At 37.8% G+C, this 14,585-nt stretch overlaps 1 protein-coding gene across 3 annotated transcripts in view; it reads right to left on the reverse strand.

The window, feature by feature from the left end:
• The window catches only part of FAT3 (FAT atypical cadherin 3), a 649,640-nt gene that overhangs the window by 613,840 nt on the left and 21,215 nt on the right, over positions 1–14,585 (reverse strand). The window contains exon 2 of one of the 3 annotated variants that reach the window (XM_053656924.1): positions 13,123–13,221. The exons of the other annotated variants lie outside the window; for them this stretch is intronic. The gene's annotated coding sequence lies outside the window, so the exon portion shown is untranslated. The remainder of the gene's footprint in view (positions 1–13,122; positions 13,222–14,585) is intronic. 3 annotated transcript variants of the gene reach the window in all.

Genomic DNA, 14,585 nt, shown 5'->3' on the forward strand with positions numbered 1-14,585 from the left:
GATTCCACCAAAAGCCTGTTCAGAAACAACCGGGTCAGCAACTAAGACTGACAGTAGTAGGCCAGCAGGCAGACAGGTGGAGGTGGATCCGGTGGTGCCCGATACGTTTGCCGACCCACCCTTGCGTCCTGTGCTGGTAAAAGCCAGCGTTGCAGCAGCACAGCTCGGCCCCTCACACGTGCAGCCAAGGCTGGCAGAGGCAGCCACAAACTGCGGATTCCTTATAACTTCCAACGGGCTGCTGAGGACCAGTCGTGGACAATGTCTGACATTGGCTTACACCATCTTCAGACAATATCAGAGTAGGGTCCAAAGAAAGATCCTAACAGGCAGGAACTAAACTCTGCTGAGACAAATTTCACTTTGCTCTTTTTCATTATACTTTCTTTTTTCATAGCCTTATTATTACTTTATTTTTCTCTATTTTTTCATTTTGCTTGGGACTATCTGTGCTTCTTGAACTTGCTTGACACTCTCTCTCTCGTACCAAATTAGGGAAGTTTTCTCTCAAAATGACCCCAAAGATGCACATACCAACACACATCATGACAAAGTTAAAAGACAGAGAGAATCTTAAATGCAGCAGGAGAGAAACAGTTCTATCTACAAGGGAGTCCCTATGTCTTTCAAGTGATTTCTTAACAGAAACACTTCAGGCCAGAAGGGACTGGCATGACGTATTCAAAGTAACGAAGAGCAAAGATCTGCAACCAAGACTACTCTATCCAGCAAGGCTATCATTTAAAATTGAAGGTGAAATAAAGACTTTCCCAGACAAAAAAAAAGGCTAAAGGAGTTCATTAACCCCAAACCAGCACTGTAAGAAATGTTAAAGAGCTTGCTTTAGGAAGAAGTACTAGAGAGAGGAACGTAAGTATACAAAAATAAAAAGATAATGAATAAGTACCAAATGATAACACATTAAATGTAAATGGATTAAATGCTACAATCAAAACACACAGAGTAGCTGAACAGATAAGAAAGCACATCCCCACTTACATGCTGTCTATGAGAGGCCTACCTCAGAACAAAGGATTTACACAGGCTGAAAGTGAAGTTGTGGGAAAAAATATTCCATACAAATGGAGAAGAAAGAAAAGCTGGGACACAATACTCATATCTGACAAAACAGACTTCAAAACAAAAGCCATAACAAGAGACAAAGACTGTCGCTATGTAATACAAAAGGAAACAATCCAACAAAAGGACATAACCCTTGCAAACGTATATGCACCCAATATAGGAGAGCACCTAAATGTATAAAAAAAAATCATGGTGGACTTCAAGAAAGAGATCTACAATAATACAGTCACTGTAGGGAACTGTAAAACCTCACTGTAACCAATAGATAGATCTTCCAGACAAAAAATCAGTAGGGAAACAGCAACATTAAATCACACATTAAATCACACAGATTTAATTGATATTTACAGACCATTTCATTCCAAAACAGCAGAATACACACTCAAGTGCTCATGAATCATTATCGAAAATAGAACATGTGAGGACACAAAATAAGTCTTACAAACTTCAAGAAAAACGAAATCATGTTATGCATTTTCTCTGATCACAATGGCATAAAACTAGAAATGAACCTCAACTAAAAATCTCAAAAACATTCAATTATATGAAGGCTAAATATCATGTTATTAAATAATTAATGGGTTATCAATGAGGTCAAGAAAGCAACCAAAAGTTACCTGTAAACAAATGAAAATGAATACACAATAACCCAAAACCTATGGAACATAGAAAAAAGAGCCCTGAGAAGGAAATTCGTAGCATTACAGGTTTACCTCAAGAAGCAAGAAAAATCTCAAATAATCTAATCCTACACCTAAAAGAACTAGCAGGAAGAAAGAGAGAAAGAAAGAAAGAGAGTAGAAGGAAGGAAATAATCAAGATTAGAGCAAAAATGAATTGCATAGAGACTAAAGGAACAATTCAAAATATCATGAATACAAGAGCTAGTTTTTTGAAAGGATAAACAAAATTGATAAACCTTCAACCAGACTCATAAAAAAAGAGGACCCAAATAAATAAAATCAGAAATGAAAGAAAAATAACAACTGCTACCACAGAAATACAAAGGATTCTAAGAAAATACTATGAACAACTGTATGCCAAAAAAAAAAAAAAAAAAAGGACAACCTGGATGTAATGGGAGAAATTTCTAGAAATAATCAATCTTCCAAAACTGAATCTAGAAAAAGCAGGAAAACCTAAATAGACCAGTAACAACTAATGAAATTGAAGCAGTGATCAAAAAATCCCCATAAACAAAAGTCTGGATCACATGGTTTCACAGGTGAATTTTCCTAATCATTCAAAGAAGATCTAATACCTATCATTCTCACTATTCCAAAAAATTCAAGAGCAGAAAAAACTTCAAAGCTCTTTTTAGAAAGCTAGTATTATCCTAATTCCAAAATCATATAAAAACATAGTAAAGAAAGAAAATCATAGGCCAATATCCTTGATGGATATAGATGCTAAAATCCTCAACAAAATGTTAGCAAACCAGATCCAGCAACACATTAAAAAGATCATATACCATTACCAAATGGGATATGTCCCAGGGATGCAAGATGGGTACTAATCAATAAATGTGATACATCACATAAACAAAATGAAAGATAAAAATCACATGATCATATCAATAGATGCAGAAAAAGTATTTGATAAAACCTATCACCAACTTATTATAAAAACTCTCAGCAAAGTGGGATCATCCCTCAACATCATAAAGGCCATATACAAAAATCCCTCAGCCGACAACATATTCAATAGTGACAAACTAAAAGCACTGCCCTTAAGATCAGGTACAAGACAGGGATATCTTCTTTAATCACTCTTATTCAACATAATTATGGAAGTCCCAGCCATAGTACTCAGAGAAGAAAAAATAAAATACTACTAAATAGGAAAGGAGGAAGTAAAACAGTAATTATTCTCAGATGACATAATATTGTACATAGAAAACCCTATTGACTCCACCAAAAAAGCTACTGGACTTAATAAATGAATTTGGCAAAGAAGCAGGATACAAAATCAATACTTAGAAATCAATGGAATTTTCATACACTAATAATAAACTTTCAGAAAGAGAAACTAAAAAAAAAATCCCATTTCCTATTGCAACAACAACAAAAAGTTACCTAGAAATAAATGTAACCAAGAAAGTAAAAGACTTGTACTCAGAAAACTATAGGACACTAAAGAAAGAAATTGTTGAAGATACAAAGAAGTAGAAGCATATACCATGTTCATGAACTGGAAGAATTAGCATCATTAAAATGTCCATATTACCCAAAGCGATTTATAGATTCAGTGCAATTCCTATTAAAATCACAATGGCATACTTCACAAGTCTAGAACAAATATTCCAAAAAATTACTCAGTACCTAAAAAGATCCCAAATGGCCTCAGCAATCTTGAGAAAGAAGAACAAATTCAGAAGTAACATAATACCTGATATCAAACTATACTCTAAGGCCATGGTAATCAAAACGGCCTGGTACTGGCATAAGAAAAGACACATAAATCAACAGAACAAAACAGAAAGCCCATAAATAAACACACACCTTTATGGTCAATTCATATTTGACAAAAGGGGCAAGAGCATACAACAGAGTAAAAACAGTCTCGAGACTGTTTTTGGTACTAGGAAATGGTACTAGGAAAACTAGACTACTACATGAAAAATAATAAAACTAGAGCACTAATTTATACCATACACCAGAATAAACTAAAAATGAATAAAAGACTTATGTTCAAGTCTTTTGAACATAAGCCATCACATAAAAATCCTAGAGGCAAACATAAGCAGTAAAATTTGAAATTTCTCATGTAGCAATATTTTTGCTGATATATCTCCTCGGGCAAAGAAAACAAAGGAAAAATTAAACAAATACAACTATACCAAATTAAAAAGCTTCTATACAACTAAAGAAATCATCATCAAAATGAAAAAGGAATCAAGTGTATCAGAGAACATATTTGCCAATGATACACTGCACAAGGGTTTAATTTCCAAAATATTTAAAGAACGTTTATAACTCAACACCAGAAAGACAAACAACCTAATTAAAAAATGGGCAAAGGACCTGAATAGACAATTCTCAAGGAGGACATGCAGATGGTCCATAGACATATGAAAAAATGCTCAACTTCACTAGCCATCAGAGAGATGTAAATTAAAACCACAATGAGATATCACCTCACACCTGCCAAAATGGCTATCATTAATAAATAAACACACAACAAGTGCTGGCGAGGTTGTGGAGAAAAGGGAACCCTTGTGCACTGTTGGTGGGAATGCAGACTGGTGCATCCACTGTGGAAAACTGTATGGAATTTCCTCAGAACACTAAAAATGGAACTGCCTTTTGATGCAGCAAGTTCACTTCTGGGAATATATCCTAATACTCCTGACATACCAATTCAGAAGAATATGCGCACCCCTATGTTCATAACAGTATTATTTCCAATAGCCAAGATCTAGAAACAGCCTAAGTGCCCAGCAGTAGATTTAAAAAAAAAAAAGCTATGGAACATTTACACAGTGGAATACTATAAAGAAGCAAAAAAAAAAGAAGGAACTCTTACCTTTTGAGACAGCATGGATGGACCTGGAGACTATCAAGTTAAGTGAAATAAGCCAATCAATAAAAAACAAATACCATATTATCTCACTTAGGAGGGGTACAGCAAAAAAAACAGAATTTATTTATATAAAATAGTGTATTTATTCTTACATGTTTAAACTTCAATCACCTTAAAAGTACTCTCCATTTGATGCAATACATCTATCAAGATGTTTTTCCCACTGCTCAAAACAGTTTTTTTAACTCATAGATTTTAATACCTTTTAGTGCTTCGGCTATTTTTTGTTTCACTTTTTCCGAGTTGGCAAAATGTTTTTCTTTGGTGACTTTTTTCACCCAGAGGGGAGAAAAAAAGTCACTTGGGGTGAGATCAGGTGAATAGGGAGTATCAAGAATGGGAGACATGCCCCTTTTGGTAAAAAACTGCTGAACAATCAGTACCATGTGGGCAGGTGTGCTTCTAAATCACCCACCATGAAATGGGCAAACACTTGAATCTTCAAAAAAAGTCACTGTAGCCAAATGTAGCCTCTCACAATAATGCCAGTTGGTACACTGGTACAGATAGATGGGTTCCTACAACACTTACCTAATGTCTTCCACATAATGTAGAAGACTGTACTACAAGGGGCCTGCCCTCCAGAAGATAATTCTGGGTATTTGGGGAAATGTAATGAAAATAAATTAATAAACAAAATAGAATTAGAGCCATAGAAATATGGAACAGACTAACAGTTTTTAGGGAGGGTAGGAGATAGGGACCCATTGTAAAAAGGTGAAGGGATTAGCCAAGGAACGCATAGACATGACCCATGGATGTGGACAACGGGTTCGGAGACTGCCCCAGGGAGTGGGGCGGGGGGATGGGTGGAGAGGGACAAAGGGTGAAAAAAAACGGGATAACTGTAATCTTATAAACAACAAAATATTTTTTAAGTTAAAAAGACAATCAGATGAATTCAGATGATATGGTACATATCATGTTAGTATAACATGATATGCACCATAGTTTTTAAAGAAAAACTATAATCTGCAACACACTTGGGTTCTATTACTTATCACCTGTGGAACTATCAATCAATTCACCTCCCTCACACTCAGGTTCCTCATATTAAGACGAAAGAAAGGCAGTACCTCCCCGAGAAGCAGTGAAGGTCACGGGAAAGGAGCTATGCAGAACTTAGCACAGTACTGGTTTTCAGTTCATAGTGATGCTTATTATTACTGAGACACTTGATATTTATTCCATTGGGTGTTTTTGGATTCTAGTTTAAAGGGAATTTCTCTGGATCTCTATGCTTACTAAAACTGCCTCCAGAAAAAGCCATGTGTACTGTAGAAATTGACTGACCCATAGTAAACATGGTGATCTTTGTTACATTACTTCATCGATTTGACTTTCTGGAGCGACACTGTGAGGGTTGATGTCACTTTACCAACCTAATGCAGAAGACACTTATGCCTGTACATTGTTTGTGAACTCTGTTAAGAAATGACAGCTATTCCCAGAACATTTCTTGTCTTCCTTCCTCATCCTCACGTAGAAAATACCAGCAATGGCTCTGAATCACTAAAGTGGAAATTAGTTCAGAGACCCTCTTCTCGAGCCTCCACTGTTTTGCCCTTCCTAAGAACTGTCCCTTCAGAATAAACACTTCTCACATGTAAGGGTTTAACAGTCTGTAGTTTTTCAGAAGTCAGCTCAATTAATTACACATCCTCAATTTCAGTTTTGCTTTCTTTTTCCTTTTTGATGTATTAAATTGGCTGTCAGAAATTAATTCAGACAGAAATGACTGAATATCTGTGAATTAAATCAGTTGTTAATGACTGCCTGGACTATGATTTTTTGTTGCTAATACTGGATTAGCAACCTGTAGAGTTGACTGACTTGTTATTTAGGAGGATAATAGACATTAACATTGTACAATTGCACAGGTATTTCCATAAAAAGTTCCATGTAACTGGTTGATATGACAATAAGAAACACAGATGCTAAAAATAGAAAACCATTCCTTTGCTGTTTATATACCAGTTTGTAAACAGGAAAAAATGTTTTAGGATTCATCTACAAAACAATAATTTAAAATGTCATATAACTGGTTTACCTTATAATCAAGAACACTGACATGCTAGAAATAGAAAAAATACTTGCAGAGATTATGCAGAGTTTGTTTCCAGAAACTATAAAAATATTAATACTTTAAAGATTCATCCATAATATAGGAATTTAAAATGTCTACAGCAGAAAGAACAATAACAACAAAACTTCAGTTCCTAAGGTTGATGCACTCAGAAAATTTTAGGAGCAGAAATAATTATAGATATTAACTCATTTATTACTCTATCACAGGCAATATATAATGTAACCCTCCAAGAGAGATGAAATTCAGTCTATCCTGCACTGAGATTACAGATTTGCTCTTGGGTAATAATATCTGTCATTATTTGCACGGGTGGCATCTCATCACATAATTAATATTAAATACTCTCTCTGCCTGTAAAGTCTCTCCAGCTGTCTCTCTGATGACTTCATGTATACGAGACAAGAGGTGCCATCAAACCGAGGGGGGCTGGCTGCTGGCACCATGGGTTTTTATAAGGTGTTTGCACTGCTTTTGAATCTGTTTCATCATAATCACACTACCTTTTGATGCTTTGCTCTTGCATATGAAGCTGAAGGAAGAAAGATGAAGTTCTTTGTTGCTATAATTCCAGTATCAATCTTTTCCAGTACTCTCAGTCTACACACACAAAAGCCACGAAGCCTCTTAAAAGAAGGTGATTTATGAACTTGTAAAACCCAAGAAGTCAATCAATATGTAATGAAGTAAAAAGAAAAAGAAAGAAAAGCAGGCAGGTGTGACAGAATACTTGGTCGATGGCAATTACTGACATGCCTGGATTGAAAGCATTCAGTTCACTTACTAAGACCTCCAGTTCTGATAAGCACTGATTGATGAGTGAGAGACACATCTTAGATTGCATGTGCCTCTGCATCTTCACTTGGCCTAAGTCAGCAGGTGATGGGTCCGTACTTAAAAACACAGGCTGCCTGTTACAGCCTCTCATTCCTCCTTCTGATTAGCTTTTTCACCTGTTACTCCCCACAAGTACACCTTAATGTGATAATGTTTGTTTCTAGAGTGAAGTAGCTGTCAAAATGTTCCAATTTTTTGAAAGCAAAATGTAGGTAGTACATTAACTTACTTTTAAACCACAAGTCTTTCAAAATGCCCAAAATTGAGCCAGAAGTGCTGAAAATGCAAGTACTTAAAAGTAGATGGCCAACTGAAGAAGAATAGAACCCGAATTTTAAAGTACTGAATTCTAACCCCTCGCCAGGTCACTAATTAGTTATGTTATCCCGGCCAATTAGCCATCTCTGAATCTGAGTTCATCTGTTAAAAACAAAAACAAAATCAAAATGTTTGATTTGAGAGAAAGAGAGGAAAACATTGATTTGTTGTTCCATGAATTTATGCACCCATCGGTTGATCTTGTATGTGCCCTGACTGGCAATCGAACCTGCAACTTTGGTGCATCGGGATGACTGACACTCCAACCTACTGAGCACCTGGCCAGAGACCCCCCCCAAAAAATTAAATTGGATTCACTCCAAAGTTTTTTCCAGTCCTAAGGGTCCATGATTCTTATATCTTTTCAGGATTATTAATGTAGCTATGTTGTTGGAATTTATTCTGCCCCTTAGGGATGTCTGCATGTATAGATTATTTAAACACCAAACCATACACCTTTCTAAAATGTACATAGAAATTATCATTGTCATATAGCAAGTTGTGAGATCCAGCGTTTGACTCCTCAGCCCTGTTCCCATCAGCTGTTTCTCTGTCCAATACCTATTATTTTCCACAATGACAATATACATAAACTAAGTTGGGGTAGGGTTTTTAAAGAAATTTTTAAATTTGTTTTTAATGTTTTAGTTGTCAATATATTGACCAATGTCAAGTACAGAGTAAAATCTTCAACAGGAACTTAGTTTAAGAGTAAATTTTATACATTCCAGCAAAACAGATAAGGTATTCACATCAGCTATTCTAAAAATCTTTCTCCAATGTTCATTACGTTTCATATTTACATCTTTCCTTAGGCAATTCTAAACTGGAGCAAAAATGTGCAGAAGGTAATGCCATCTGTATGAGATGTGAAACCTAGTGTGAGATATGTTGATTCAAATACAAAAAAAATGATACTCTCCCAATTCATTTTCTCTGATTTTTCAACGGATAAAGTGACAGTATAAGATAGAAATCAAACCATTCCTAAAATAAAAAGCTTTGAAGACAAAGACAAATTTAAAACATAGTCCTCTTTTCAGGAGAAGGAAGAAAATGGTTATATCCTAAGAGAATGAGGAAAAAAAGGGGGACTGGGGCAATGGGGAAATATTTCTTTCAAAGCATGGATCCTCTGGTGAAATTGTTTTAAACCTTTCTTTTCATTTAAATGTTATTCTTGTTTGACTTACTAAATTTGTCATATACATAAGTTTGTACTTTGTAGCAGAAAGATATTCAGTTTGTTTTTCTAAGGTAATTTTATATCACAAGTTGAATATGAAAGATGAATGAGCCCAAATATTTTACAATAGATAGGCTTCTTCAAAGAAGTCAGCTGTGATACAGACTGAATATTCAGCAATGCCTAACAACCAGTAATGCTTGGCTGGGTGGAAGACTTGATCTCTCTATTATTGAGGAAACTGGAAAATGACTACCATCTGATTTTAAAAAGATGGTCTCAGAGTTCAAGTTACAAACAAAGAGATACCCCGCATATCAGTAATCTTAAATGAGGCAAGTAAAAATGCGTGGTGAATTCCTTCAATGGTCGCAGATGGGGCACAGCATCCCAGGCAAGGGCAGACCCAGACAAAAATGAGCAAGGGTTGGGGCCCCACACAAATCAGAAGACAGGGTTTCACGTCTTAGCCAAGGACAAAGGGTAAGGCAGATAGTGGATCATGCCTCCCTGCTGTGGCAGATTTCTCCTCTCCTGCTGTCATCTTTTGTGACTTCAAGGTCTATCCTTCTAACCTGCACGACACATTTACCTCAATTTCTGACATCCCTCTAGTTCAGAGCCTAATTCCACAGTCATATCCCAGGCCTTTGTCATTTCTTGGAATTGCTACATCTCTGAAATCACTAAGAAATTACAGTCCTCTCCATCTCACTTCTGTCTCTCCCTAAACCTGTTCAACTCAACCAAGATTCAACTTGTGACAAGTATACAGGTCTTTTAAAAAATTACTGTTGACATTATTACAGATATCCCCTGTTTTTCCCCCTTGGCCCACCTCCACCCAGCCCCTGCTCTCCCTCCCCTGGCCTTCACTATACTTTATGTCTTTGGCTATTGCATATATGTTCTTTAGCTAACCCTGCCACGGTCTTTTGTCCAATCCCCCCACCCCCTCTTCTCTGACATCCATCAGTCTGTTCCATATATCCCTGTGTCTCGTTCTATTTTGTTCATTAGATTCCACATATTAGTGAGATCTTATGGTATTTGTCTTTCTCTGACTGGCTTATTTCACTTAACATAATACCCTCCACTGTTCCGTTCCCTTCTGCACTTAATTTTCCTTAGTATCCCGATTCACAGGCACATGAAAATCGATGACTTGATGTCTTTCGCACCCATATCTCTTGCCAATCTGCAATTCTGAGCATCTCCCCATCTGTTTTATCTTTACAGTTCCCTGGCTGCTAAGAACTACAGCAAAGTTCCATACAACAGGACGGCACAGGTGCACTAATGAGTGAGTTCCAACACCAGCAGAACCCCCAATGCTGCTTGAACTTGGTACTTACATTTGGTGTATTCTCTGCCTCGGTGCCCATTCTAAACCTTCACCAATTTCCTTAAAACCCCTACCATTTTCCACAATCTCTTCACTCCAGCCTAGCTTCCAATTTTTCCAAGGAAACAATCAGCTTAGAACTCTCAGATTTGCCTTCCCATGAATGGAGTGATGTGATCCTCACCCACTCGTGTCTCAGAGGAAATACTTCCCCTTCCCCTAGTCCAGGGTGCAGGCCCTGAAGGCTCTCTTAATCCCTTTCCATGCTGTTTCTTTTGAGAACGTTTCTCTGTTAATCCTCTCTCCTCTTCTCTGTTTTCATCTGCTCCCTTTTCAATACATGAGACACAACTTTAGTGGCACAATTTTCTTAAGAAACAATGTGTTTGCAGCCCAGGCACCTGTTTCCAATGGTCCTTTCCTCTCTGCCTATAAACATACCTGTATTCCTCTGATTCTCATTATTAAAAAAAAACTTCCTGAACCCAACTTTCTCCTCAAGCTTTAGGGGCTACCCGCTTCTTTCCTCCACTGCCAAACTTCTTGAAAGAGTATTCAGAATTCGCTGCCTCCACCTCCTCCTTTGCTTGAGCCCATTGCCATCTGGCAGGCATTCCTCACCACCACTCTATTCAAACTGCTCAGTCAACAGTTAGTCATTACCTCCTAACTGCCAACACCAACGGCCTCTTTCAGCATTCATCCACTCCCGCATCCTTAATTGCTCTGCAACAGTAGAGGACAGTGACTCCTGCTTTCATTCTTAAAAATTTCTGATTCTCGGCTTTGGGGACATTCTCCTACCCTCTATCTCCCACCACTGCTCAGATTGCTCTTTCTCTAGTTTTTTTTCCTCTGACCAATTCCATCTTTTTAAGATTTATTTTTAGAGAGAGGGGAAGGAAGAGAGGGAAACATCAGTGTGTAGCTGCCTCTCATGTGCCCCCTACTGGAGGCTTGGCCCACAATGCAGCGTGTTCCCTGACTGGGAATCGAACCAGTGACTGTTTGGTTCTCAGGTTGGCACTCAATCCACTGAGCCACACCAGCTGGGGCTCTCTGAGCAATTCTTAAACCTGGATATCCTTAACTTTCATTTTTCACTCTAGAGCAGGGGTGTCAAACTCATTTTCACTGGGGTCACATCAGCCTCAAGGTTGCCTTCAGAGAGCCGAATGTAATTTTAGGACTGTATAAATGTAACTAGTCCTTAACAGTTAAGTGAGAGCTCGCCACTGCCGCCTGGCAGAAACAAGATGCTGGGCTGGATAAACTAAGGTGGAGGGCCGGATTCGGCATGGAGGGCTGGATTCTGCCTGCAGGTCTTGTGTTTGCCACCTGTGCTTTAGAACGAGAACAAGGGCTGCAAAGTATGGGAGCTACCATGGGCCACACTGGGCCAGTCACCTGCTTTTGTAAATAAATTTTTATTGAAACATAGCCATGTTCTTTTGTTTATCTATCGCCTATGGCTGCTCTCAAGCTACAAAGACAGAGTTTAGCAACTGCAACAGAGGCATTACATAGCCTGAAATATTTACTATCTGGCCCTTACAGAAAACACATTTGCTGATTCCCTCTAGAATATCTACTACACAGGGGCTCCCAATGTCTGATCTCACACCAGGAGTACTGACATTACCTGGGAACTTCTTAGACATGCAGTCCTTGACCCCACCTCAAGCCTACTAAATCAGACATTATGGAGCAGGCCACAAGTACCCATGTTTTGTGTTTTACAAGCCTAGACAGGTGACTTTGATGTTCTAGTAAGAACAGTTTGAGAACTGCTGGTCTACACAATGACCCTGGAAAATCTCCAGGGCTTCAAGTCCGCCCCATGCATGTGAAGGTGACTCTTGACTCAAGTTCTACTCTGCTCTAAATCAGTATTTTCAGCTACCAGATATTCCCACCTATAGGCTCATTCAGTCTTTCAACAAATGCTCTCTCAGCTTCCTCTATAGCATAAGCTGTGACCGCTGCAAGAGTCAAATTGCCAATAAAAATATATTGCATGTGACATTTGTGACATACTTTACTGAAGAATTATTTGTTGTTTATCTAAAATTCAAATTTAACTGGAAATCTGTACTTTTTATGTACTCAGTCTAGCAATCCTATGCACAGCTACAAAGCGAACATAAAAGGTTTTTACCCCAAAGTGGCAGAGTTCAATCAGAGAGCCAATGATATAAACATAGTACAAAACAATAGGATAACTTGAAAATCTCATATTTGAAAAATCTCCCTCCCCACTTCCTGAGTCAGTGAATTATGGGGTGAAGCTACTTCAAAGACCTCTTCTAAACACCAAAACAGGGTTTCTGACCCCAGAGCTGAGGGTAAAGTGGTAAGGCAGAGAGGAGCATTCTAATCGAATGTGTGCCTGAGAGAAGGATTGTGCTGTGCATCATAATGAATTCATAAGAAAAACATTAAATATACTTGGATGTTCACTTCCTTAAACTTTGATCTATATCAATCATTATATATAATGAGCAGTAACATAGTCAAAGCTTACTATTTTAAGATATTTTAATAAAGGTTGGTTCCATTGTTTAAAAATGATATGCAGTACAGAACTCATAGTTTGGAATCTGTACCTAAAATTAAGTCCTTGGCTTATGGTTCAGACTCCAGACCACAAACTAAAATACTGTGGCTCATCTGGTAGCATTTTACCCTATTAGCAGTCCAAGGGTCCGGGCAGAACTCTTTAACACTGGGTTCGCCAACAATGATGACAACAGTGGTTCCAAAGCATTTTATTAGCTGCAGTACCTGCAACAAGAAGGTTGATTTCTAAAACAATGGGTAAAATGCAAAATATTTGATGTAATATTTTTTAAATTTTCGAACAGGTTTCTATTTAGAAAAAAAAAAGGCAATTTCCTAAAACATAGACCAAGGCCATTTTTTTTTAAATCACAGCTTTCAGCAAAAGCATTTCCATCTAACTCTGAACAAACTCATTTTTAAAACTTTCCCCGCAAGCCCGCAAAGAAAACTTACTGCTATTATAATTCACCCATGCCTGAACACAGTGCACTGAATTACCTGGGGTAATGGAAACAATGACAGCAGAGACAAATGAAATTCAGACTTTATCTCATTTTAGCAAATTCATAGTCTTTAATTTTTTTCCCTCCTCTTTTCATTTTAATCAATATTGGTCGATTTCATTTCAACAGGTCTGGCACTCAGCATCTGGTTCAGCTGGAAAAAGGAAGGCAATGGAGAAGCAGCAGCTGCCAGGCACCCGGATAACCTGAAAATTTAATACAACTGTTCTCTGATTTTAAATTTCTAATGTTGTTTTAGTAAATCCAAATTCACAACCCGTAAGTTATGTGTTTCTTTACAAAAGGATAACATGTACGGCTTCTTTAAGTGAAAAGACTTCACCACAATTTAAAAACAAAACAAAACAAAACACCTCCAAAGATTACAGATTCTGTTTCCTAGAACAGACCGACTAGATAAAATTTTCTTCTAACCCTTCCATGAGTAAATTCAGAAAAGAAAGAGCCAGAACAGATCAGGAATATCAAGTTGAGAAACTTGACTCCTCTAGTGGTCACTATTAGGCAAGAGGCCACCCTGAGCGACTGTACCAGGATGTTCCAGCAGTGGAGGGGGAGTCCTGCTTCCAGGTGACCCAAGGGTCCTGACAGGAAACCAATCCCCTGGTGAGTTCAAAGAGGACACTTTCATGTCAGAACCCATAGAGCTTAACCACTGCAGCAATACCATGTTCTACTCCTTGGAAATATCTCATCCCCATACCTTAAATTCCTTTGGGCCAAGAACAGTGTTGTTTTTAATCTCCTTGACCCTTCTAGTATCCAGCAAGATGCCACATTATAACAGATTCCTTGAATATTTATGAGCCAGTAAAGAACAGGATAGGAGTTGGGGAACCACATAAAAAGGATAGTTCTAAGCGTTCATTTGGAAGTTGCACTTAGCTGGCTCTTCCAATATTGTCCCACTGTTTGAACCACAATAGTTTTCTACTGTCCTTGATAAAAATCATGCACTCATAATGACTCTCTCAGAAGAATTAAACATAACCTGTCATTATCAGATATCTGAGTGGTCCTTCATCCAGCAGGTGGTCAGATAAGATTTTGGAAAGGTACTGG

This window comes from Artibeus jamaicensis, unplaced genomic scaffold (assembly GCF_021234435.1).
Source record: "Artibeus jamaicensis isolate MK-2021 breed Jamaican fruit bat unplaced genomic scaffold, CSHL_Jam_final scaffold_3128, whole genome shotgun sequence".
NCBI lineage: Eukaryota > Metazoa > Chordata > Mammalia > Chiroptera > Phyllostomidae > Artibeus > Artibeus jamaicensis.